The 24086-nt window shown below is 46.2% G+C and overlaps 1 protein-coding gene and 1 non-coding gene across 2 annotated transcripts in view; one reads left to right on the forward strand and one right to left on the reverse strand.

The window, feature by feature from the left end:
• LOC140460632 (uncharacterized) overlaps window positions 1–24086 on the forward strand; it is a 1198404-nt gene that overhangs the window by 802918 nt on the left and 371400 nt on the right. The window lies entirely within an intron of this gene.
• trnam-cau (transfer RNA methionine (anticodon CAU)) lies at window positions 12330–12401 on the reverse strand. The gene has a single exon. It is a non-coding gene; the product is annotated as a tRNA-Met (tRNA).

Genomic DNA, 24086 nt, shown 5'->3' on the forward strand with positions numbered 1-24086 from the left:
CATTCCTTCAACACGGCACCACTCACGTCAACGCAATATTCCATCATTTCACTTCCTTGCTTTCTGCCCAATTCGTACTCCAAGCAGGTAAAATCAATGACTGCAGATGCTGGAAACCAGATTCTGGATTAGTGGTGCTGGAAAAGCACAGCAGTTCAGGCAGCATCCGAGGAGTAGTAAAATCGACGTTTCGGGCAAAAGCCCCGACTTTAGCGAAGGAGTTTTTTGAGAAAGTTAACCGGGCACTCTTGCACAAGTCAGAAAACGCGGGCTCGTCCGGGATTTCGCGCAAGTCTATGCAGTAGAAGACCCAACGCGAGAATCATGCCCCGAGACCAACGAGCCACTCCAGAGAGCACACAAGCAGCCCCGCTCCCTGAGTCTTGCTCAGTGTGAAATACACTTGACATTGATCTGATAACTGCAAGCGGCAAAGAGTTTCCAGAACAATTGCTTCTCATCCTGTCTCCCTGCTCCCGTTTGTCCCGGACCCAGGAACCGGGCCCTCTCTGCTGGCAGAAAATTAAACCGTTTTGTTTCTAAACCTTTCTCTCACACCGGAGTGACCCGTGACAAGCATTGACCTCCTCAACATCGGGTACAGAGAACAACAGAAGACCACTCAGCCTTCCATGAGGGTGTCATCTCAACTGTGCACATTGGGCCAGTATATCAATGTGAAATATTTATGTCGAAGTTTTTTGAGAAAGAGATGAGAAGGCGAGGTGCAGAACAGAGCGCCGTTATACGGGAAAGCTGCTGAAGAGGACATTGACTGAATCGGAGAGATGGTTTCCCTTCTGGGTGATGCTCCCATCACGCACCCGCAGACATATCGCCGGCGTGCAAATATAAGCTCTGTCGAGATTCTCACATTCTGTTTTTTCAAACTGTGATTTCGCTCAAAAGCGCAAAATTTCAACACTCGCAACGTTCAAACTTTACGAAGTTCTCATATATATATTTAGCGAACACCTGGAAGAAATTCTTCCAAACTTACCTGGGGAATTTCGGTTTGAGGGCTCTTGAACTCTAAGTAGAACGAAGGGAAGTTTGCCTCGAGGCTGTGCAATGTGGAGATGTGTTCCCCATGTTAACTGGTAGTGCTTGACCATCTCAGTCCTTCCCGATGCAGGGTTGCCCTGACCCACAGGGAGGTTTCTTTGATAAACTGTTCTGGGGCTTCCTGCCGTACCGTGACGCCATAGGGCGAGCCTCCGGTGATGGCCTGCAGCTGCTGTGACACAATAATGACGCTGGCCCCGGAACATGAATACGAATTAGTTCATGAGTCACGTGGTACTGAATCATTCTATGGAATGTTCTTTCAACGTCACGGATGTATATATGAGAGGAGGTAAATGGGCAGGGCTTACACCTCGAGTCAACTCTTCCATCACTCGCAACATCGCCCACCCATCTCCCATTGTCCCAAGGCACCTTCCGCTGCACCCACAGAATGTGCAACACCTGCCCATTTACCTGCTCCCTCCTGAATATCCAAGGGGTCGAACATACCTTCCAGGTGAAGCAGCACTTTACCTGCACATTTGCCACAACCTAGTCTACTACACAGTGTGGTTTCCCCAAAGTAGAATGAAGCATGAACTGGGTGACTGCTTCGCAGAACATCTCGGTTCTGCCCGCAACAAAAGGCCTTGAGCCTCTGGTTGCCTGTCGCTTTAACACGCCACCCTGTTCCCTGGCCAACATCTCTGTCTCAGGCATGCAACAGTGTTCCATGAAAGCTAAGCTCCAGATGGAAGACCAACGCCTCATTTTCCACTTGGAGATCCTATAGCCCTCCAGTCTTCAACATCGAGTTCAACATTGTTTCGACCCGAACCCCATGCCCTTAACCCCAACCAAACCCACACGAGGCCTTGTTATCACATCGTCTGCTGTTACACACGACTTATTGTTAGCCAGGAACAGTCTCCATTAACAGTTAGTCACCCTCCGACACAGATCGTTATTCACTCCTTTGTCCCTCCAATATTCTCCCTCAGAACTGGTGGCAAAGAGAGCAATGTGGACTGATATCCCTGAGCCAGCTGTTTGTCCCATCTCCAGGAACCGGGCTCTCTCCACTGGCGGATAATTAAACTATTTTATTGTTGCGCTGACGTGAGGAGACTGTGTAAATATAAACGTTTTCTAAATTCCCACCTTCCGTTGGGAGCGAATGGGGAACTTCAAACTAGCGTCGACAGAAAAACAACACACACAAACCAAATCCTTAACCACAGAAGCAATCATCCCAACACCCACAAACGAAGCTGCATCAGGACATTATTTCAACGAGCCGCTACACACTGCAGCACAGAGAAACTACGAAGAGCACAAGAGATATACGTATGTAGTATATTTAAGGAGAACAGGTACCCAATAAACTCAGTCCGCCGATTTCTCATTGATGCTTCCAAGCTAACTCTCAAATATTCGGTTTTTCCCTCCATTCTTTCCTGTTTGTTTTTTGTGGGTTTTCAAAGCTTTCGTAATCCTCTGACTGAGTGTTGGAGTTGGAAAGTTATGTTGTGGCTGTACAGGACATTGGTTAGACCACTTTTGGAATATTGTATGTAGTTCTGGTCTCCCTCCTATCAGAAGGATATTGTGAAATTTGAAAGGGTTCTGAAGCACCAATGGGTCCACAGAGGGAAAGAGGCCCTTCTGCTGCCCTGAGTGTGGGAAGGCCTTCAGTGATTCCTCTGCCCTGCTGACGCACCAGGTGGTCCACACCGTGGAAGGCCGTTCTCCTGCCCCAAGTGCGAGATGGCCTTCAGCAGTTCTTCCCACCTGCTGTGACACCAGTGGGTCCACACTGAGGAGATGCCGTTCTTCTGCACCGAGTGCAGGGAGGGCTTTAATCTTTCTTCCATCCTGCTGGCCCGCTCGTGGGTCCACATCAGGGAGATGTCATTCAGTTGCCCTAAGTGCAGGAAGGCCTTCAGCAGTTCCTCAGCCCTGCTGAGACACTAGTCCATCCACACCGGGGAGAAGCCGTTCTCCTGCCCCGAGTGTGGGAAGGGCTTTACCCGCTCCTCCACACTGCTGAAGCACCAGCTGATCCACCCGGGGTGGTGGAGGTGGGAGTTGGTGGCGGAGGGGTGGAGGCCGTTGTGTTGCCCTGAGTGCGCCCTGAATTCCTCCGCCCTGCTGAAGCACCAGTGTGTCCACACTGAGGTGAGGCCCTTCAGCCCGCCCGAGTGTGCAAAGAGGTTCATATTTTATTGCAACTTGCGGAAGCACCAGCAGGGGCACCAACGTTCCCAGCAATCAGATCCCACTGGCAACGCTGCCTTGGGTCATCCCCCAGGACTGAACATCCTGCCAGTCCTGACAGTGGGTGCAGTGGGAGAGTAGGTGCGCTGTTTTTGTTTTCTGCTGGACTTCAATTGCCTGCCCTACACCCCACAACCACAACCCCATGGTGGCTCAGGTATTGCACTGCTGCCTCATGGCACCAAGAACCCAGGAATACTTCCACCCGTCGGGGTCTGTGTGCAATTTATGGAGGGTAGGAAAATGGATCTGACTGGATTACTATTCGAAAGATCAGTGCAGATGTGTTGGGCTGAAGGACCTGTTTCCACAATGTAGGAGTTCAACCATCATATGAGCTTTGCTTTCAGTGGGCACTGCTGCTCATTGAGCCCGGGACTGCACATTGCCAAATAAAATGATCCAGAGAAACCTAAGACCGTAAGACCATCGGAGCAGAAGTTAGGCCATTCGGCCTGGCGAGTCTACTCTGTCATTCGTTAGTGACAAATGTAGCGCAGATGAGATTAGCTTCAGTGTGAAACAGGCCATTTGTCCCAACAAGTCCACACCGACCCTCCGAAGAGTAGCCCATCCAAACACATTTCCCTCTAACTAATGTACCTACCTCAACGGGCAAGTAAGCATGGTCAATCCACAAGACCTGCACATCTTTGGTTTATGGAAGAAAACAGGATCACCCAGAGAAAACCCACACAGACGCTGGGAGAATGTGCAAACTGCTCACATACAGTCACCCAAGGCTGCAATCAAAGCTGGGCCCCCGGCACTATGAGGCTGCAGTGGTAACCACTGAGCCACTACATACTGCATGCCGGAGCAGGCAAGCAGGAGATTGGGAGAATACAGCAAGCCAGGCAGCACCAGGATGTGGAGTAGTCAGGGTTTTGGGTATTAACCCTTCTTCAGGACTGAAACGTTGACTTCTATATGAGAAACGATTTACAGGAATGTTGCTGAGGGTTGGAGGGTTTGAGCTACACGGAGAGTCTGAATAGGCTGGAACTGTTTTCACTGGATCATCTGAGGCAGATTAGTGACCTAATAGAGGTTACGAAATCATGAGGGGCGTGGACAGGGTAATAGACAAGGTCTTTTCCCTGGGATGGAGGAGTCCAGAACTCGAGGGCAGAGGTTTAGCGTAAGAGACAAATATATTAAATGGACAACTTCTTCATGCAGCGAGTGGTATATATATGAAATGAGCTGCCAGAGTATATGGGTCAGGTACTGTCAAATGAGACTAGATTAATTTAGGATATCAGGTCAGCATGGACAAGTTGGACTGAAGGGTCTGTTTCCATGCTGTACGTGTCTCTGACGACTGGTCCAAATGTAACTTTAAAATAGAGTCCAAGTAACTTTGAATAGTTCAACCTTGTTGAGCTCACCTCCTGAAAACTTTCAAATTAATCTCTCTGAGTGATACTGTTTAAACATGCTGAGTTGGACAAAGTATCCCATCAAGTTCAACACAAACCCAGAGTTGAAGAAGTCAGAAATCAGGACATCAAGGGGACCAAAACTGAGACAGATCTAGGGTTGCGGATTATCAGCTCCTAGAAAATGGAGTCGTGGGTAGACAGGGTGGTGAAGAGGGATTTTGGCATGCTTGCTTTCATTGTTCAGAGCCTTGAGCACAGGATTTGGGACGTCTTGTTGCAGCTGTCACACATGCCACACAACAACGATAGGCGTGGCCCTGCCCCCCTCTGACTGGCTCCCCCTTTTTATATCTGGGGGAAGATTAGACCCACCTGCCTGTGTTTGACTCATATGTACTTATCCAAATAATTTTCGACATTGTAACATGACCTGCATCCACCACTTCCTCTGACAGTTCATTCCACACACGAACCACCTTCAATGTAAAAAACGTTGCCCCCCTCCGTCCTTTTTAAATCTTCTCCCTCTCATCTTAAAATTATACTCCCAGACTTTGAACTCCCCTACCCTTCAGGAAAAGACACTGGTTAATCACCTTATCCTTGTCCCTCATGACTTCATAAACCTCCATAACCTCCACCCTCAACCTCCTACACTCCAGTGAAAGAAAGTCCCAGCCTATGCCGTCAATAAATCATTCTGGCAACATCATAGTTAAAAAAGGTGAGCTTTAAGAATTGACTGAAAGGGCAGTGAAGATTCAACCAGCTGACAGTGGATCTGAAATCACATGTAGATCAGATCAGATCAGATTCGGACAGCAGTAAACCAGATAAGTTTTTACAACAAACCACAACAGTTTCATCATTTGACTCTTAATTCCAGATTTATATTGAATTCAGATTTCACCATCTGCTGTGGTAGGTTTTGAACCCAGGTCCCCAGAACATTACGTGGGTGAATAGTCTGGTGACAATAAATTCGGCCATCCCCTCCCCTGGACACTTTGGCTTATTGTGTTGAGAGGTAACAAAGGAGCAAGAGGTTTCAGCAGCTGCTAAGTTGTTGATATTACACAAGGGAACATCAGCACTCTCAGTAATGGCACATACTGAAGCCAGGACCCTGTTTCAGAGGTAAGGGCTCGGGAACCATAATAAATAGGAAGAGGAAAATGCCATTCAACCCCTTGAGCCTGCTTCTCCATTCAATAGGATTGTGGCTGATGTGACATTCTCCACTTGGACTTTCCTGCCCTTTTCCTATAACTGTTCATCCCCCGACTGATCATGAATCTATTGATCCTAGTTTTAAATGTGACACGAAGGCTGTCAACAGAGTTACTGGGATGGGGGAGGGGGGAGCTCAGGTCGAAGTTGGGGACTAAAACAATGGCTTCACACTTCACAATATTTAACTAAGGGAATGTTTACAGTTTATAGCTAAAACGTCCTGAAGAAGGGCTCATGCCCGAAACGTCGATTCTTCTGCTTCTTGGATGCTGCCTGACCTGCTGCGGTTTTCCAGCAACACATTTTCAGCTCTGATCTCCAGCATCTGCAGTCCTCACTTTCTCCTAAATAATCCCATGGATCTCACAGAGTGACACAGATGTACAGCACGGAAACAGACCCTTTGGTCCAACTCGTCCATGCAGCCCAGATATCCTAACCTAATCAAGTCCGATTTGCCAACACTTGGCCCAAATCCCCATAAATATTTCCTATTTTTATACACATCCAGATGCATTTTAAATGCTGTAATTATACAGCCTCCACCACTTACTCCAGCAGCTCATGCCGTACATGCATCACCCTCTGCGTGAAAAGGTTGCCCCTTAAGTGCATTCTATATCTTTCCTCTCCCCTTCCTAAAACTATGCCCTGTAGTTCTGGACTCCCCAATCCCAGGGAAAAGAACTTGTCTATTTGGCCTATCCATATCCCTCATGATTTTATGAACCTCTTTCCGGTCACCCCTGAGCCTCCGACGCTCCAGAGAAAACAGTGGATTCAGCATCACCCTATAGCTCAACCCCCCAACCCTGGCAACACCCTTGTAAATCTTTTCTGCACCTTTTCTAGTTTCAAAACATCTTTCCGATAGGAAGCAGGCCAAAACTACATGCAATATTCCAAACGTGGCCTGACCAATGTTCTGTACAGTGGCAACATGAGCTCCCAACATCTATCCTCGATGCTCTGACCAACAAAGGAAAGCATACCAAACGCCTTCTTTACTATCCAATCTGCCTGCGTCTTTACTTTTAAGGAACTATCAACCTGAACTCCAAGGTCTCTTTGCTCAGCAACACGTCCAAGCAACTTCCCATTAAGTGTAAAAGTCCTGCTCTGATTTGTTTTTCCAAAATGCAGCACCTCATATTTATCTACATTAACCTCCATCTGTCACTTCTCAGCCCATTGGCCCATCTGATCAAGGTCCCATTGTAATCTGAGGTAACCTTCTTTGCTGTCCACAACACCTCCAATTTTGGTGTCATCTGCAAACGTACTAACTATACCTCCTCAGTTTACATCCAAATCATTTATATAACTGACAAAAAGTAGCGGACCCAGCATCGATCCTTGTGGTATACCATTGGTCACAGGCCTTCAGTCTGAAAAGCAACCCTCCATCACCACCCTCTGTCTTCTGCCTTCTAGCCAGTTCTGTATCCAAATGACGAGTTGTCCCTGCATGCCATGAGAGTAAACCTTGCTCCCACGTCTCCCATGTGGAATCTTGATGAATGCCTTCCTGAAGTCCATATAAATCACGTCCATCGCTCTGTCCTCATCAATCCACTTTGTACTTCTTCAAAAACCTCAAAATTGTTCGTGAGACATGATTTCCCAAGCATAAAGCCATGCTGACTATCCTTAATCAATTCTTGCCTTTCCAAATACGTGTAAATCCTATCTCTCAGGATTCTCTCCAAAAACTTGCCCATCACGGATGTCTGTCTCAATGGTCTATAGTTCCCTGGCTTTTCTTTACCACATTTCTTAAATAGTGGCACCACGTTAGTCACCTCTAGCCTTCCGGCACCTCACCTGTGACTCTTGATGACACAAATATCTCAGTGAGAGGCCCACCAATCACTTCCCCAGTTTCCCACAGAGTTCTAGGGTACTCCTGATCAGGTCCTTGGGATTTATCCACTTCTATGCATGTCAAGACATCCAGCAATTTCTCATCTGTAATATGGACATTTTTTCAACATGTCACCAGAAACTTTCTCACATTCTTTCTCTTCCATGCCTTTCTCCACAGTAAACACTGATGTACAATATCCGTTGAGTTCCCCCCCGCCCCGCCCCACCCGATCTTATGCAGTTCCACACAAAGGCCGCCTTGCTGATCTTTGAGGGGCGCTATTCCCTCCGTTGTTATACTTTTGTCCTTAACGTATTTATAAAAACCCTTTGGGTTATCCTTAACTCTATTTGACAAAGCTATCTCATGTCCCCTTTTTGCCCTCATGATTTCTCTCTTAAGTATGCTGTACTGTCTTTATTCTGTAAGGATTCACTCGATCTCTCTGTCGATACCTGATGTATGAATCTTTCGTTATCTTTACCAAAATCTCAATTTCTCTGGTCATCCAGCATGCCCTACACCTACCAGCCTTTCCTTTCACCCGAACAGCAATATACTGTGTGTGGATTCTTGTTATCTCATATTTGAGGGTTTCCCATTTTCCAGCAGACCTTTAACCTGCGAACAACTGCCCCCAATCAGCTTTTGAAACATCTTGCCTAATACCTGAGTGTTCCTCCAATTTAGAACTTCAACCTTTAGATCTGATATATTATTTTCAATCACTATTCTAATGTTAATAGAATTATGGTTGCTGGCCCTTAGCTTTTGCACCTTCGCCAGTATGTACATCCTCATTGTGAATTAGAAAATTTCCTTGTGCACACTTAACAAATTTCTCTATTTGGCGGATAAGTAAATGGACAGAAGTTATAAATTGGGTCAACTCTTCCTTCATTCCCATCAACCCTACCCCCATTCCCACCCCAATAGTCCAACGGCACTTTACCTTGCAATTGCCGAATGTGTGACACCAGCCCATTTCCCTCCTCCCTCCTCACTATCCAAGGGCCAAACTTACCTTCCAGGTGAAGCAGCACTTTACCTGCTCTTCCCACAACCCAGTCTACTGCATTTGCTGCTCACAATATGGGCTCATCTCCATTGGGGAAAACGAACCGTAAACTGGGTGACTGCTGCACAGAACATCTACGTTCTGCCCGCAAAAAGACCCTGAGCTTCCAGTTGCCTGCCAATTCCACACCCCATCCTGTTCCCTGGCCAACATCTCTGTCTCAGGTTTGCTGTAGTGTTCCGGTGAAGCTCAGCACCAGCAGAACGAAGAACACCGAATATTTCACTTGGGGACCATACATCCCTCCGGTCCCAATATCGAATTCAATAACTCTAGGGCCTGAAATCCATAGTATCCTCGTCCCGACCACACACACCAAGCATTGTTATCACGCAGTCTGTCATTGTACACTATGTATTCTTAGCCACGAACAGTCTCCATTCACGCTCCCACACAGATCGTTGTCAACTCCGTTTCCTGTCCAACAGTTCTTCCCTCGCTTTGGGCTCTGTCCTGATCTATCATTTACTGCATCCGCCTTCCTCCCACAATATCTCCTGCATATAAACCAACGTTTTCCCAATCACCATCAGTTCTGTGGAAGGGTCACCGGCAACTCCTGTTTTTTTTGTTTCTGATATACAGCATCGACAGTTCTTTCACCTTTTTATTGAGGTAGAGTTGGCAATTGTTTCGCGAGACAGAAGGAGAGGGGGAAGAGACAGAACAGACATGAACTTTTGATCTCCGTTGTGACTCATAATGTAAAATCATTGCAGTGCGATCACTTCCCTGAAGTATGAATAGAGGGCTGGTGCTATCCGTGAGTTTGGAGCGGAAAGGTAGCGCGTCTGACTCCTAGATCAGAAGGTAGCGTGGTCGAATCACGTCAGGTTCACTGACGTAGTTGGTGGACCAAATGCTCATCTCCCCCAGTTCATCACGACGATTAATTACAGCTGTCTCCCTCTGGGAAGCCGCTTCTTTCAGTTGGTGACCTTGTGGAGTGAGTAATATAATACCAATGTTTTTACAGCATAATCCAGAGACTCCCGTCTTTATGTTTCAATCTATCAGGAGAGTGACAGCGAGTTCAGATAGAAATATTTCCCACCAACAGCAAATCTTTTCCTCTCTCTGGACACAGTTAAAATTATCTTTATTCAACAGAAGGAGCGGAAACGACAGTCTGACGGCCCCGCTCCACATTAACGGTGAGCCTGAATTTTATAAACGGTGTCAGGAAAATCCAATGGCGGACACTGATTTGGTTCAATCGATTGTTTTCCCAACCGTAATTCACCGAGAGGATACTGCTGTGTGAAACAGCGGGGGGAATTACTGCAGGGCCTCCTGCGTATGGAACACACCGCAACTGATGTGTTTCACCTTCACCAATTTAATCCTATCTCGGAGAAGAGAGGTTTGATGATTCGGATCATAGCAGCCAGACAGAGAACAGAAGAAGAGCACTCAGACCTTCACAAGATTGTCACCACAGCTGGGTCATCGTGGCCCGTGTATCAGTATGGGATAGTAATCTGCATCTACTGACTGGAAGCACAGCAAATTGGAGTGCTGGTGGGACTATCACACAGGAGAAAAGGCTTCGACCTATCAACTGGAGTGGCTCCCAATGCGCAACTCCGCTCACCTCAACTGAATAACTGTAAACAAATTTCTCAGTGATTCAAAGGAATACTCCGTTTTGAATCTGCATTGTGGCATGGACCTTCGAGAATGATGTCAAAACACCTTCATTGCTGTGATGGATAATCCTGTTGTGCAGAATATATCCGTTGTCAATTTTCCTACGTTCTGTTTGTCCAACTCCGATTTCACTCAGAATCACGAAATGTGTGACAGCGCAGACTGAGGCCATGCAGCCCACCTTAGCTCTGCTGGTTCAACACAATATGTAAATAAGTGTCTCATTCTGTCGCCTTCTCCCTGTAAATCTGCACATTGTTACATTGAACATGCCCACCGAATTCCCTTTTGTGTCCATTGAATCTGCCTCTTTGTCACTGTGAGACAGCGACTTACTGACCCCACTCCCTGTGCGAAAACGGTCTTCCTAATGTCACTTTTACTTATTTTCCTGATGACCTTAAATCTCTGCCAAATCGTTCTCGATCCTTTCAGGCCTGGGACCATTTTCACTGCATTATTTCCTCTGTCTGACACCCTCATGACGTGGTAAACTTCAATCAGACCAGCTTTCAGCCCTCTGTTCTCCAAACAGAGCTGCCCCAAACTTTCCAGTCTCCCTTCACTGCTGACATTCCTCAGGACGGTGCCATTCACGTTAACCTGTTCAGCGCCGTCTGCAATCACTTCACTTCCCCGCTTCCTGAAGTATCACCCTCAGAATTGAGCGTAATACAGGTGGAGGATTCATTCAGACTCGGATTGCGCGGGCGAAAAATCTGCAATACTTGTTCTCACTTTCAATACGTGTTTCCCTTCGCCGTGTTCACTGCAATGACAGCTCTGCACCGTCCCTAATCCAGGCAGTCCGATCTTATTTAACGAAGTGGCTCTTTGAGAAAATTGATCGGGCATTTTTGCTCATGTCAATTTAAGGAATAATGGTTCACCTGGAATTGCAACGCGGGAACTCTCACGCGGCTGCATATGCTCGAAGACCCAAAGCTAGAATCACATTACAGACTAACGAGCCACCAGCCATGGGTGCAGCCAGCTCCTGAAACAGCTGAGACTTGCTCAGTACGAAATTCGTTGTACATTGCTCCCACAAACGCAAGCAGCGAAGAGTTTCAAGAACATCTGCTTCGCAATCTGTCTCCCTGCTCCCAGGATGGAGCTGTTTGTCCCATCCCCAGGGACCGGGCTCTCTCCACTGGTGGATAATTGAACCATTTTGTTTCCACTTGCAAGCTGTGCTGGTGTAAGGCAGAGCCCATTCACTCTTCTGCTCTCTCACACTATTACGTGAGGCAGGAGAAATCAATTACAGTAATGCGTAGGAAATGGGCAACTTTGAATTTGTTCCAAAGGTCTTGTTAACGGAGAGACAGAAAGATGCTGTGCTGTCGGGACAGAGAGAAATGGACACCGGAGACTCTTCCCTCAGGTAAATTGATATGAGTGCATTTTTGTGCAGCCTGCTTGGTGTTCAGAATTTGTCCTGACACAGCAATCCTGCAGAAAGTCTTTTATTACACGGGCGTTGGTTTCATTACTGCAGGAAATGGACTAAAACAGCAAGTCATGTGTTTCAACTTCACCGGTTCATTGCCATCTGAGAGAAGAGGTTTCACACGAGATCAGGCCACAGCGACAGAGAACAGGACAAGACAACTCAGAGCTCCACAAAGGTGCCAGCGCAACTGTGTAAATATGACTTGTGTATCGATATTGAGCTCAGATACCCGAAGTTTTGGGAAGCAAACGATATGGTAAGTAAAAGAGCAAAGCATCGTGAAAGATGTTTAGACACTCAGGAAGTCGTTTGAAAGGCAAGATACTGAACAGAGTGCCATCACAAATGAAAGCCGCTCAAGGAGACACTGAACAATAGCAGAGGATGGTTTCGATCCATCGACCTCTGGGTTATGGGCCCAGCACGCTCCCGCTGCGCCACTCTGCTTCTATGCACAGCAGCCTTTTCCACAGGTCCCTTCAGCCTTTCGTCTGGCGCGTGGCATGCACGTTCGAGACTGATGTCAAAGATCTCCACTGCTGTCGTCTTGTGTGGTGTTGCGCAGACGTATGGAGGCTGTGTAAATATAAACTTTTTCTAACTTCCCACATTCTCTTGTGATTTCACTCTGAAGAGACGCCATGCGGCCCACCTTCGCTCTGCTGGGTCGACACCGTAAGTAAACGTGGGTCTCTATTCATATCATTCTCTTGCCTTCTCCATGTAATTCTGCACATTGTTACTTTAAACATGATCACCGAATTCCCGTTTGCGTCTAATGAATCTGCCTCTTTGTCAGTGTCAGTTCGGGATTTACTGACCCCAACCACTCCCTGTACGAAAGCATTCTTCCTAATGTCACTTTTGGGTCTTTTCCTCATGACTTTTAAACTCTGCCGAATCGTTGCCGATCCTTTCAGGGGTGGGAACATTTTGACTACATTACTTTCTCTGTCTGGACTTCGCATGACTTGAAAAGCTTCAATCGGGCCAGATTTCAAACTTCTGTATTCCGAAGAGAGCTGTCCCAAATTTCCAATCGACCCTCATCGCTGACATCCCTCAAACACTGCACCACTCACGTCAACTTAGTCAACGCTGTCTCCAAGCATTTCACTTCCCTGTTTTCTGCCTCATTCGTCCTCCTGGCAGCCAAACCTCGTTTCACGAAGGTGCTTTTTGACAAAATTAATGGGGCATTTTTGCACAAATCAAGTTATGAGACGCAGACTTTTTTGGGGAGTTGAATCTAGGACCGCGCACAAGTCTGCACATTTAAAGAATCTACCTGAGAATCATGCCCCTAGACCAACAAGCCAAACAGCGGCTATTTCCCCACCACACACCTCTTGAGCCAGTTGAGACTTGCTCAGTGTGAAATACATTTGACATTGCTCTCAGAATTGCAAGTGACGAAGAGTTTCCAGAACAGCTGCTTCTCATTCTGTCTCCCTGCTGCTGTTTGGCCCGTCCCCCGGAAACAGGCTCCCTCCACTGTTTCGAAAGTTTTCTCTGACACCCGAGTGGCCAGTGACAAGTATTGCCCTCCTCAACATAGGATACAGAGAACTGGAGACCACTCAGAGGTTTTCACCTCAACTGTACACATTGGGCCAGTATATCATTGTAAAATATTTATGTCGAAGCTTTTTTGGGAAGCGGATGTGAAGGCAAGGTACAGAACAGAGCGCTGTTATATGGGAAAGCTGCTAAAGACGACGTTGAATGAATAGGAGAGAATGGTCTCTCTTTTGGGTTATGATCCCAATAAGCACGCGTTGTGCCATTCTCCTGCATTGCTCGGCAGTTTTTCCAGAGAAGTATTTAGCTTTTCATCTGGCGTGTGGCAGGCACGTTTGAGAATGACGTCAAAAGATCTTCTCTGCTGTCGTGTCATTTGTTGTTGTGCAGACATATCGTCGATGTGCAAAAATAAACTCTGTCTAAATTCCCACATTCTGTTTTTCGAACTGTGATTTCGCTCAGAATCACTAATTTTCAAAACTCACAAGATTCAAACTTTAACAAAGTGCTCATAGAAATGATTAGTGAACACCTGGAAGAAATTCTTCCAAACTTACCTGGGGAATTTCGCTTTGAGAGGTTTTGAACTTTAAGTGGAAGGAACGGAAGTTTGCCTCGAGGCTGTTTAATGTGGAGATGTGTTCTCCATGTAAACTGGTCGTAGTTGACCATCCCAGTGCTTCCCGATGCAGGGCTGCGTGACCCCCAGGGAGGTTTACTTGTAGCAACTGGAGAGAATCCAGAGAGGGAGCAGATTCTGCAAAGGTGCTCAAATACTTTCTATCTCCCTTTTAGGTATTTTCCTTGTGTATTCCCTCAGATTGGCACGCATGCAGTTTGCACCCTTGAAAATGATTGCTTTTTTCCTCATGTTCATAATTAAAAGTGTAGTTTCTCATGGAACTGAGCCGCATTGAAATGATTGCCATATTGATATATATATGTACACGTATTTAGCTTAAGATGAGATTAGATTTGAATGAAGTTTTCCTCTAAACACACCTAAGCCTATCTGGCTGCATGAGGGATTTCAGGTTTCTGTGTGCTGGGTATTATGTGATCAGCAGGCATCTGGCAAACTATAGGAACTGACACCTATGTTATGTTCGTTTAAGTGTACTGCCAATGATCACTTATTTTGTGATTTTTTTTTCAGGAAGACATGCCGAAAGAAATCTGGAAACAAATGATACATCAACTTCTGACAGAGCCACTTGATTCATTGGGACTTGAATATCAGAAGCCATTCCATTCAAGAAGACATTGTTGCTTTTGTTTGCTTGAGAGATTTTGGACACTGGTGCGGCAGGAAGAATACTGAGACACCGAGTGAGGGAGATTCAGTGCGCTGACTGTGAAAAGTGCTTGACACCATTTACTCAGCTTGGGGGAATCAAAGTCTCATCCCTCACGGTGGGAAAGACTATGTCCCCGTTCTGATTGTAATTTCAAACCCAGACCAACACAAGGAAAGCTCCCCCAATGGGGAAACTGTGGAAATATGGGGACTGAGGGAAAGGATTCCCTTCCCCATCCGTGTTGGAAACCCACAGACATATTCCCAGCGGGGAGAGGACATTCACCTGCTCGGTGTGCAGGAAGGGCTTCAGTCGGATCAGCCATCTGGAGACGCACGAGTGGGTCCACAAGTGAGAGAAGCCATTCACGTGCCCCATGTACGGGAGAGGGTTCACTCAGTCAGCTGCACTGCTGACCCACCAGTGGGTCCACACCGGAGAGAGGCCCTTCACCTGCTGTCAGTGCCGGAAGCGGTTCACCTGCTCCTCCCACCTGCGGAGGCACCAGTGCGTTCACGTGCCATCGCAGGGGGTTGGAAGGAGCGATGGCCGAGCACCGCTAACAACCCAGCTCTGGGGACTCTCAGGTTCGAATCCCGTCGCGGCAGATGGCAGAATTGGGCTTCGGTCAGTAATCTGGACTTCAGAATCTAAGGATGAAACCATTTTCAGAGGGCAAAAACCCATCTGATTCACTCATGTCCTTTTCAGTGATGGAAACTGCCGTTGCGGGAAAGGATTCACTCAGTCATCCCAGCTGCATGCTTTACCCGGCTGTACGAAGGATCCAGTTACAAAGAGACAACTCAACTGACCAAAAATAAATAAAGTGTGGTGGGGGGAGTGGGGGTGAGTGTGTGGATTTTAAGATTGAGGTGCTTTTTTTTTAAGAAAGCTACTTTTTTTACGCCTTGTGATGTGGAGACCTGAAGCTGTAACAAAGTTGGGTCGCAGTAAAGGTTACCTGAACTTACCGTCAGGCTCAAACTCTCATTGAGAGCTGTGAGTTCAGACGTGTGGATGTCTTTCAGCAATTAGGCCGGTCATTGAATGTATTCAAGGCTGAGTTCATTTGACTTTGATGAACAAAGAAGTGGATGGTTTTGGGGGAAGGCAAGAAAATGGTTTGAAGACCAGCACAGAATAGATACAGAGTCATACAGCACAGAAACAGACTCTTCAGTCCAACTAGTCCATGCTGACTATATTCACAATCTAAACTAGTCCCACCTGCCAATGTTTGGCCCATATCCTTCTGAAACGTTTCATTTCGTGCACTTATTCAAATTTATTTTAAATGTTGTTACTGTAGCTGCATTCACTACTTCCTCTGGACATTCATTTGACACGCACTCCACTCTCTTAAACTAAAAATGTGCTCCTCATGTCTTTTTAAAATTTTTCTCCTCTCCCCTTAAAAAGATTGCTCCCTATTCTGGAAACAACAGCTGATGTTGACCTCAGCTATGCCCCTCGTGATCTTATAAACCTCAATAAGGTCACCTCTCGACCTCCTATGTTCCAGTGAAAACGTTCCAGCCGATTCACTTAGATGTAAGTAGATCCATATTCAGTTATGATCTGTTCAATACTTGTGCAGGCTCGAAATACCAAATGGCCAACTCCTGCTCCCAATTCTCTCACTCTGGCCAGGACAGCAAGAGACCATAAGACATAGGAGCAGAAATTAGGCCATTCTGCCCATCAGGTCTGTTCATACCATTCAATCGTGGCTGATAGGTTTCTCAACCCCATTCTCCCGGGCTCTCCCTGGAACCCTTCATCCCCATGATACTCAGGAACCTATCTACCTCAGTCTTAAATATCCTCAGTGACCTGGCTTCTATAACCTTCTGTAGAAATGAATTCCATAGATTCACCACTCTTTCACTGAAGAAGTATCTCCTTATCTGCATTCTAAAACGCCCTCCCTTTACTCGAAGGCTGTGCCCTCAGGTCCTAGTCTCTCCTACCAATGGAACCATCCTCTGAAAGTCTACTCTGTCCAGGCCATTCAGTATTCTGTATGTTTCCATTAGATCCCCCTGAGTGTGGGCCTGTTAATCACATTGAAACAGACCCTTCAGGATGAGGTACAGCAGGGATTAGGTTCAGCAATGAGAGAATGGAAGGAGAGTATGTGGGACAGAGATTTTCAGCTTCGAGGGAATAAGAGAGGAAAGAGAATTTAGCATAAATTAGAATTGATTGGATGAGTCAAGGAGTGACAGATGGGGTTAAATTCAGAGAAATGTAAGATGTTGCATTTTGGTCCAGCAATCCAGGCAGGACTGACACAGTTAAGGGGAGTGTCCCAGAACAAAGAGACCTTGGAGTGCAGGTTCATCGTTCCTTGAAGGTGGAGTCTTACATAGACAGTATAGTGAACAAGGTGTTTGGTATGCTTTCCTTTATTGGTCAGAGTATTCAGTATAAGAACTGGGAGATCATTTTGCGGCTGTACAGGACATTGGTTAGGCCACTTTTGGAATACTGCATTCAACTCTGGTCTCTCTGATGTAGGAAAGATGTTACGAAACTTTGAGAGGGGGTCAGAAAATATTTAGAAGGCTGTTGCTAGATTTGGAGGGTTTGAGGTGTGGGAAGAGGCTGAATAGGCCAGGGAGATATTTTCTTTGGAGCATCAGAGGCTGAGTAGTAACCTTTAAAGAAGTTGATAAGGGGCATGGATAGGGTGAATATCCAAGGAATTTACTCCATTTTCAGGGAGTCCAAACTAAAGGGGCAGAAGTTTAAGGTGAGTAGGGAAAGGGACCTGAGGGGCAACATATTTTCAGACAGAGGGTGGAACGTGTATGGAACGAACTGCCAGAGGAAGTGGGGAGGCTGGTACAATGATAACATTTAAAAGCCACTCAAGGATGGGTACTTGAATAGGAAGGATTTAGAGGGATGAGTCAAATACTGGCAAACGGGACTAGATTAGTTTGTGATGTATAGTTGGCACGGATGAGTTGGGCCAAAGGGTCTGTTTCTATGCTATATGACTTTAATCATCTTCAGTGAAAGCAGAAGTGTTGTTGTGAAGACTGGACTTTCAGAGCAGCTTTCAAAAATGTTTTGCCCTTTCTCAGAGCAGAAGAAGTTACAATGAAATCTTTCATTTGTGAGACAGCAACTGAGTGAGTGAGTGAATGAATCGTAGATGAGACTCGGCCCCAAGATTAGGGGAAGTAGATTAAGGACAAAGATGAGGAGGAACTGCTTTTCCTGGGGAGTAGTGAAACTGTGGAAGTCTCTGCCCAAGGAAGCAGAGAAGGCAGCTTCGTTAAGTATATTCAAGACACAATTAGATGGGTTTCTGCATAATTGGGGAATTAAGGATAGTTGGGAAACTGCAGGGAGGAGGAGCTGAGATGATGGATAGATCAGCCATAATCTTAATGAATGGGAGAGCAGGCAGGACGGGCCAAATGGCTGACTCCTGCTTCAATTACTATGAACCTATAACACTGCATTTCCCATGGCTAACCCAACTAACCTGCACATCCCTGGACACTTTGGGCAATTTAGCCTGGCCAATCCAACTCGAGGTTGGTGAGCAATGTCGTGGTGTGGAAATGAACATCAAAGAATGATAGAAAGGGAGAAGGTGAGCAAATATACCAGCAATCAAAACTGGATTCAGAAGATCACAAAAACTGAAACTAAAAACTGAATGTGAGCTGCATTGTAACAGAAGTGAATCAATTGACTGACACATTGAAGGGAATAATTATGATCTGAGACTCCTTACAGGGACATGGCTTCAGGATGGCAAGGACTGGATCCTGAATATCGAGGAGGTAGTCAAATGGGACGCTCAGTAAAGGTAGAGGGTTGGTGCTGCTCATCAAAACACTGATCACAGGGTAGTCTGGTGTCAGCTTGGATTTCAGGTCTGGATTTCTCTGTCCTCTGTTGATCTCCCTGTTCCCACAGAGTAAGATGTTGGTCTGTTCTCAGCTCTGCTGGATTTCTGCTGAAGCTTTAACGCCCCTTTTACACGTTCGGGAAAAGTAAAACATTTAGTCAATCGAGACCCAATACATAATCTCGCAGACTGTCAACCAGTCCAAGTAAATCTGAAGAAGGGGTCTCCAAGGATTCTGATCGTGCTCTTCCTGAGGAACTCTCACTCCCTTACATCTAACTATTCATATCCAGCTATGATTTACAAACATACTTGCACCAACAGAAATAAAGCATCTGATATCAAATAGAAGGATAGATATACAGCATGGAAACAGGGTTTCTCTATTACACACATAGAACCACACTCTCCATGGGGATGAATTTGTATTTGCAGCATTACATTTGCAGATACATTCAATTTTGCTCAAAAATTCTAAATTGGAGGAAGGACAAATTTGATGCTATTAGGCAAGAACTTTCAAAAGCTGATTGTGCGCCAATGTTTGTAGGTAAAGGGACGGCTGGAAAATGGGAAGCCTTCAGGACTGTGATAACTAGAGTCCAGAGAAAGTATATTCTTGTTTGGGTGAAAGGAAAGGCTGGTTGGTATAGGGAAAGTTGGATTACTGGAGAAATTAAGGGTTTGGTTCAGAAAATGGAGGAAGCATATGTCAGGTATAGACAGGATAGATCGAGTGAAGCCTTACAGTATAAAGGCAGTAGGAGAATACTTAAGACAGAAATCAGGAGGGGAAAACAGGGGACATGAGATAGCTTTGGCAACTAGAGTTAAGGAGAATCCAAAGGGTTTTTACAAATACATTAAGGACAAAAGAATAAGTCGGGAGAGAATAGGGCCCCTCAAAGATCAGTAAGGTAGCCTTTATGTGGAACCGCTGAAGATGGGGGAGATACTAAACGGGTATTTTGCATCAGAGTTTACTTTGGAAAAGGACAGGGAAGATATAGAATGTCGGGAAATAGATGGTGACATCTTGAAAAATGTCCATATTACAGAGGAGCAAGTGCTGGATGCCTTGAAATGAATAAAAGTGGATAAATCCCCAGGACCTGATCAAGTGTACCCTAGAACTCTGTGGGAATCTAGAGAAGTGATTGCTGGGCCTCTTGCTGAGATATTTGTCTCATGGATAGTCACAGGTGAGGTGTCGGAAGAATGGAGGTTGATAAACATTGTGCCACTGTAAACGAAAGGTGGTAAAGACAAGCCACGGAACTATAGACCAGTGAGCCAGACGTCGGTGTTGTTGGAGGGAATCCAACTGAGGGACAAGATGTACATGTATTGGAAAGGCAAGGACTGATTAGGGATAGTCAACATGGCTTTACGTGTGGGAAATCATGTCTCACAAACTTGAATGAGTTTTTTTGAAGAACTATTGAAGGGAACTGCTGAGGGCAGAGAATAGATGTGGTCTATATGGACTTCAGTAAGGCGTTCAACAAGGTTCCCCATGGGAGACTGGTGAGCAAGGTTAGATTTCATGGAATACAGGGAGAACGTGCCACTTGGATACAGAACTGGCTCAAAGGTAGAAGGTGGTGGTGGAGGGTTGTTTTTCAGACAGGAGGCCTGTGACCAGTGGAGTGCCACAAGGATCTGTGCTGGGTCCACTACTTTTCATCATTTATATAAATGATTTGGATGTGAGCAATAGAGGTATAGCTAAAAGTTTGCTGATGACACTAAAATTGGAGGTGTAGTGGACAGCGAAGAAGGTGACCTCAGATTACAACGAGATCTTGATCAGATGGGCCAATGGGCTGAGAAGTGGCAGATGGGGTTTAATTCAAATAAATGTGAGGTGCTGCATTTTGAGAAAGCAAATCTTAGCAGCAGTTATACACTTAATGGTAAGGTCCTAGAAAGTGTTGCTGAACAAAGAGGTCTTGGAGTGCAGTTTCATAGCTCCTTGCAAGTGGAGTCGCAGGTAGTGAAGAAAAGGATAGTGATTGGATAGTGAAGAAGGCATTTAGTCTGCTTTCCTTTAATAGTCAGAGTATTGAATACGGGAATTGGGAGGTCAAATAGCGGCTGCACAGGACATTGGTTAGGCCACTGTTGGAATATTACGTGCAATTCTGGTCTCCTTCCTATCGGAAAGATGTTGTGAAACTTGAAAGGGTTCATAAAATATTTACAAGGATGTTGCTAGGATTGGAAGATTTGAGCTATCGGGAGAGGTTGAATAGGCTCGGGCTGTTTTCCCTGGAGCGTCAGAGGCTAAGGGGTGATCTTACGGAGATTTATAAAATCATGAGGGGCTTGGATAGGTTAAATGGACAAATTCTTTCCCCTGGGGTGGGGGAGTCCAGAACTAGAGGGCTTAGGTTTAGGGTGAATGGGACCTAAGAGGCAACGTCTTCACTCAGGGGTTGGTATGTGCATGGGATGAGCCGCCAGAGGACGTGGTGGAGGCTAGTCTGGATGGGCATATGAATAGGAAGAATTTGGAGGGATATGGGCAAGTTGCTGGCAGGTGGGACTTGATTGGGTTGGGATATCTGGTCATCATGGATGAGTTGGACTGAAGGGTCTGTTTCCAAGCTGTCCATTTATGACTGTATAACTCTAAATGCACAATGTGCTGGCAGTCAATGCAGGCAGCCAATACATGTAATATTTTGTAAATTCCACTTGGCAAATCGAAGTGGGCTGACTCAAGATTGGGAGACAGACAGACTCTGACCTCACTCCTTTCATGCATTATCTGAGCTGAGATGTCACCTTTTCTTATAAAACCTTAAGTTATCTCAAGAAGGAGCCTGACAGGAAATTCTGGGACTTGGATATTATTGATACCTGCAAACCATTCCAAACGATGAAAGACTTAACAATCCAGGTTTGTTCAGTATATAATTTCAGTGGCAGGACACTGAAAAGTTTTTCCATAAATTCTGTGTCTTATGATCTTGTACTCCACAACCAACTGAATAAGATGCAGCACTCTGAAAGCCGGTGCTTTGAAATAAACTTGGAGTGTAACCTGGTATTGTTTTATTTGTAACTTTGTCGATGTTGGGGTGGATTCGCCATGTTAAATGACCCATAGTGTTCTGTTTTGGACGGGTTCAGGTGGATTGGCAGTGTTCTGTTACCCATATCATCGAGGGATGTGCAGGTTAGGGTGGATTGGCTGTGCTAACTTAACCTACACACCCCTGGGCACTGTGGGTAAGATGGATTCACTGTGCTAAATTCACTCTGTCACTTAGAGAGTGGTGCGTGTAAGGAATGAGCTGCCAGAGGAAATGGTGGATGCTTGTACAATTATGACATTTGAAAGGCATCTGGATGGAAATATAAAATGGAAGGGTTTAGAGGGATGTGGGCCAAATGCTGGCAAATGGGTCTAGATTAATTTAGAATATCTGGTTGGCATCGATGAGTTGGACTGTTTCCATGCTGTATATCTCTGACTCTGGCTTGCCACATCTGTGTGTTCAGTTTCTCCCTGGTGTCGGTTTTAATGCCTTTGATGTCTTATTTTGCTCTCTTCTTTCCAGGGATGTTAACCACTTCATGTCTGGTTGTTCCTCAAGAACTTGCATTGCAGGTTCAGCCTGAACTGACAGTATTTTTTGAGCATCCCAAAATCAGACCTGCTCACTCTCAGCAGTGGAGTTATCCAATATTCAGAGAGATGTCAGTCTTGAAGTTTTTGCTGTTCTGCCCCTGTAAGATCCTGAATCAACGCCTTCAGGAGAATTAGTTAGAGCGGTGTGAGAACAGAGGGGGAGAGAGAGTGGGATGGTGCTTTCAATTTTCAGTGTGGAATAACAAAAGAAAAGAATGTTCTGCAGAAAGTAGAACTGCTTGTTCAGAATTTCTACCTTGCACTGACAGTCATGACTTTTGTAATCTCTTTTTACAAAGCATTTGATGATCTGAAGACGGAAGTTTCAAAATCAACAGATGAAGGGCTGATGCCCGAAACATCAACTATCCTGCTCCTCGGATGCTGCCGGACCTGTTGTACTTTTCCAGCGCCGCACTGTTCAACTCTGACTCTCCAGCTTCTGCAGTCCTCACTTCGACGTCAATGTCCAACAGTCACTCAATCCATCAGGACTGCAACAATTTTTGACCGTGATTCTGTTAGAAGGAGCAAAGCCTTTTGGTTTCTGTTGGAGCACGTCTTCAGCATCAATGGGACTGGATGAGAGACTCTACTGTTGCAGCGCACTGATTGTGGAACCTGAAGCAGTTATATGGCCTGGAAAGAGGAATTCACGGCAGGGAGGGGCTGTGCATGCGTTTGTGTGCAGCTGAAGCTTCGGCCATGGAGAAACACAATGGATCCTCCCCGGGCAGAAACCGTGGAAGTGTGGCGACTGCGGAAAAGGTTTCCGTGTCCCTTCTATCCTGGAGACCCAGCAGCGCAGTCATACTGGGGAGAGGCCATTCACCTGCCCCGAGTGCGGAAAGGGCTTCAGCTATGCCTCCGACATGGTGAGGCACCAGCGGGTCCACACCAGGGAGAGGACCTTCAGCTGCCCCGAATGCGGGAAGGCCTTCAGCAATTCTCTGACCTGCTGAGGCACCAGCGGGTCCACACAGGTGAGAGGCCCTTCAGCTCCCCTGAGTGTGGGAAGGGCTTTACCCAGACCTCCACCCTGCTGGCCCACAGGCAGGGGCACACCGGAGAGCGGCCGTTCTTCTGCACTGAGTGTGGGAAGACCTTCAGCAATTCCTCCATCCTGCTGGCCCACCGGCAGGTGCACAATGGGGAGAGGCAGTTCACCTGCTCTCAGTGTGAGAAGGGCTTTACCCGCGCATCCCATCTGCGGAGGCACCAGCGAGTTCATGTGCCATCACCGGGGGATTAAAGGAGGGTTAGCCAATTGCGTTATTGACTGGACTATCAACCCAGTTCTGGGGACTGCCAGGTTTGAATCCTGCCGTGGCAGATGGTGGAATTGACTTTCGGTCAGAAATCTGGAGTTCAGAACCTAATGAAGAAATGTTTGTTTGGGGGACATCACCCATCTGATTCACTCCCATCCCTTTTTAGGGAAGGAAACTGCGAATGTGGGGAAGGATTCACACGGTCGTCCCAGCTGCATCCTTTACCCGTTCTGGCCTACATGTAACTCCAGACCCACAAAAGCATGGTCGACTCTTCATTGCCCACCACTGCCACCAGTCATTGAGTGGAGAAAGACTTACTTGTTTACAGGGTATGGGTTGAAATTTCTGAGTGAGGCAATACTTCCTACAGTTAAGGCTGTACCAAGGATCCAATTACAAACTGACAACTCGGTGGTGACCATAGTAAAGAAGGTGAGGTGATGTGGGGTGGGGGTGCACGCTTTGACCTTAAGCTATTTTAAAAGCAGCTACTTTTTCTTCACATTTTTGCTGGGGGATCTG

The sequence above is a fragment of the Chiloscyllium punctatum genome, chromosome 36 (genome assembly GCF_047496795.1).
Source record: "Chiloscyllium punctatum isolate Juve2018m chromosome 36, sChiPun1.3, whole genome shotgun sequence".
Classification (NCBI taxonomy): Eukaryota; Metazoa; Chordata; class Chondrichthyes; order Orectolobiformes; family Hemiscylliidae; genus Chiloscyllium; species Chiloscyllium punctatum.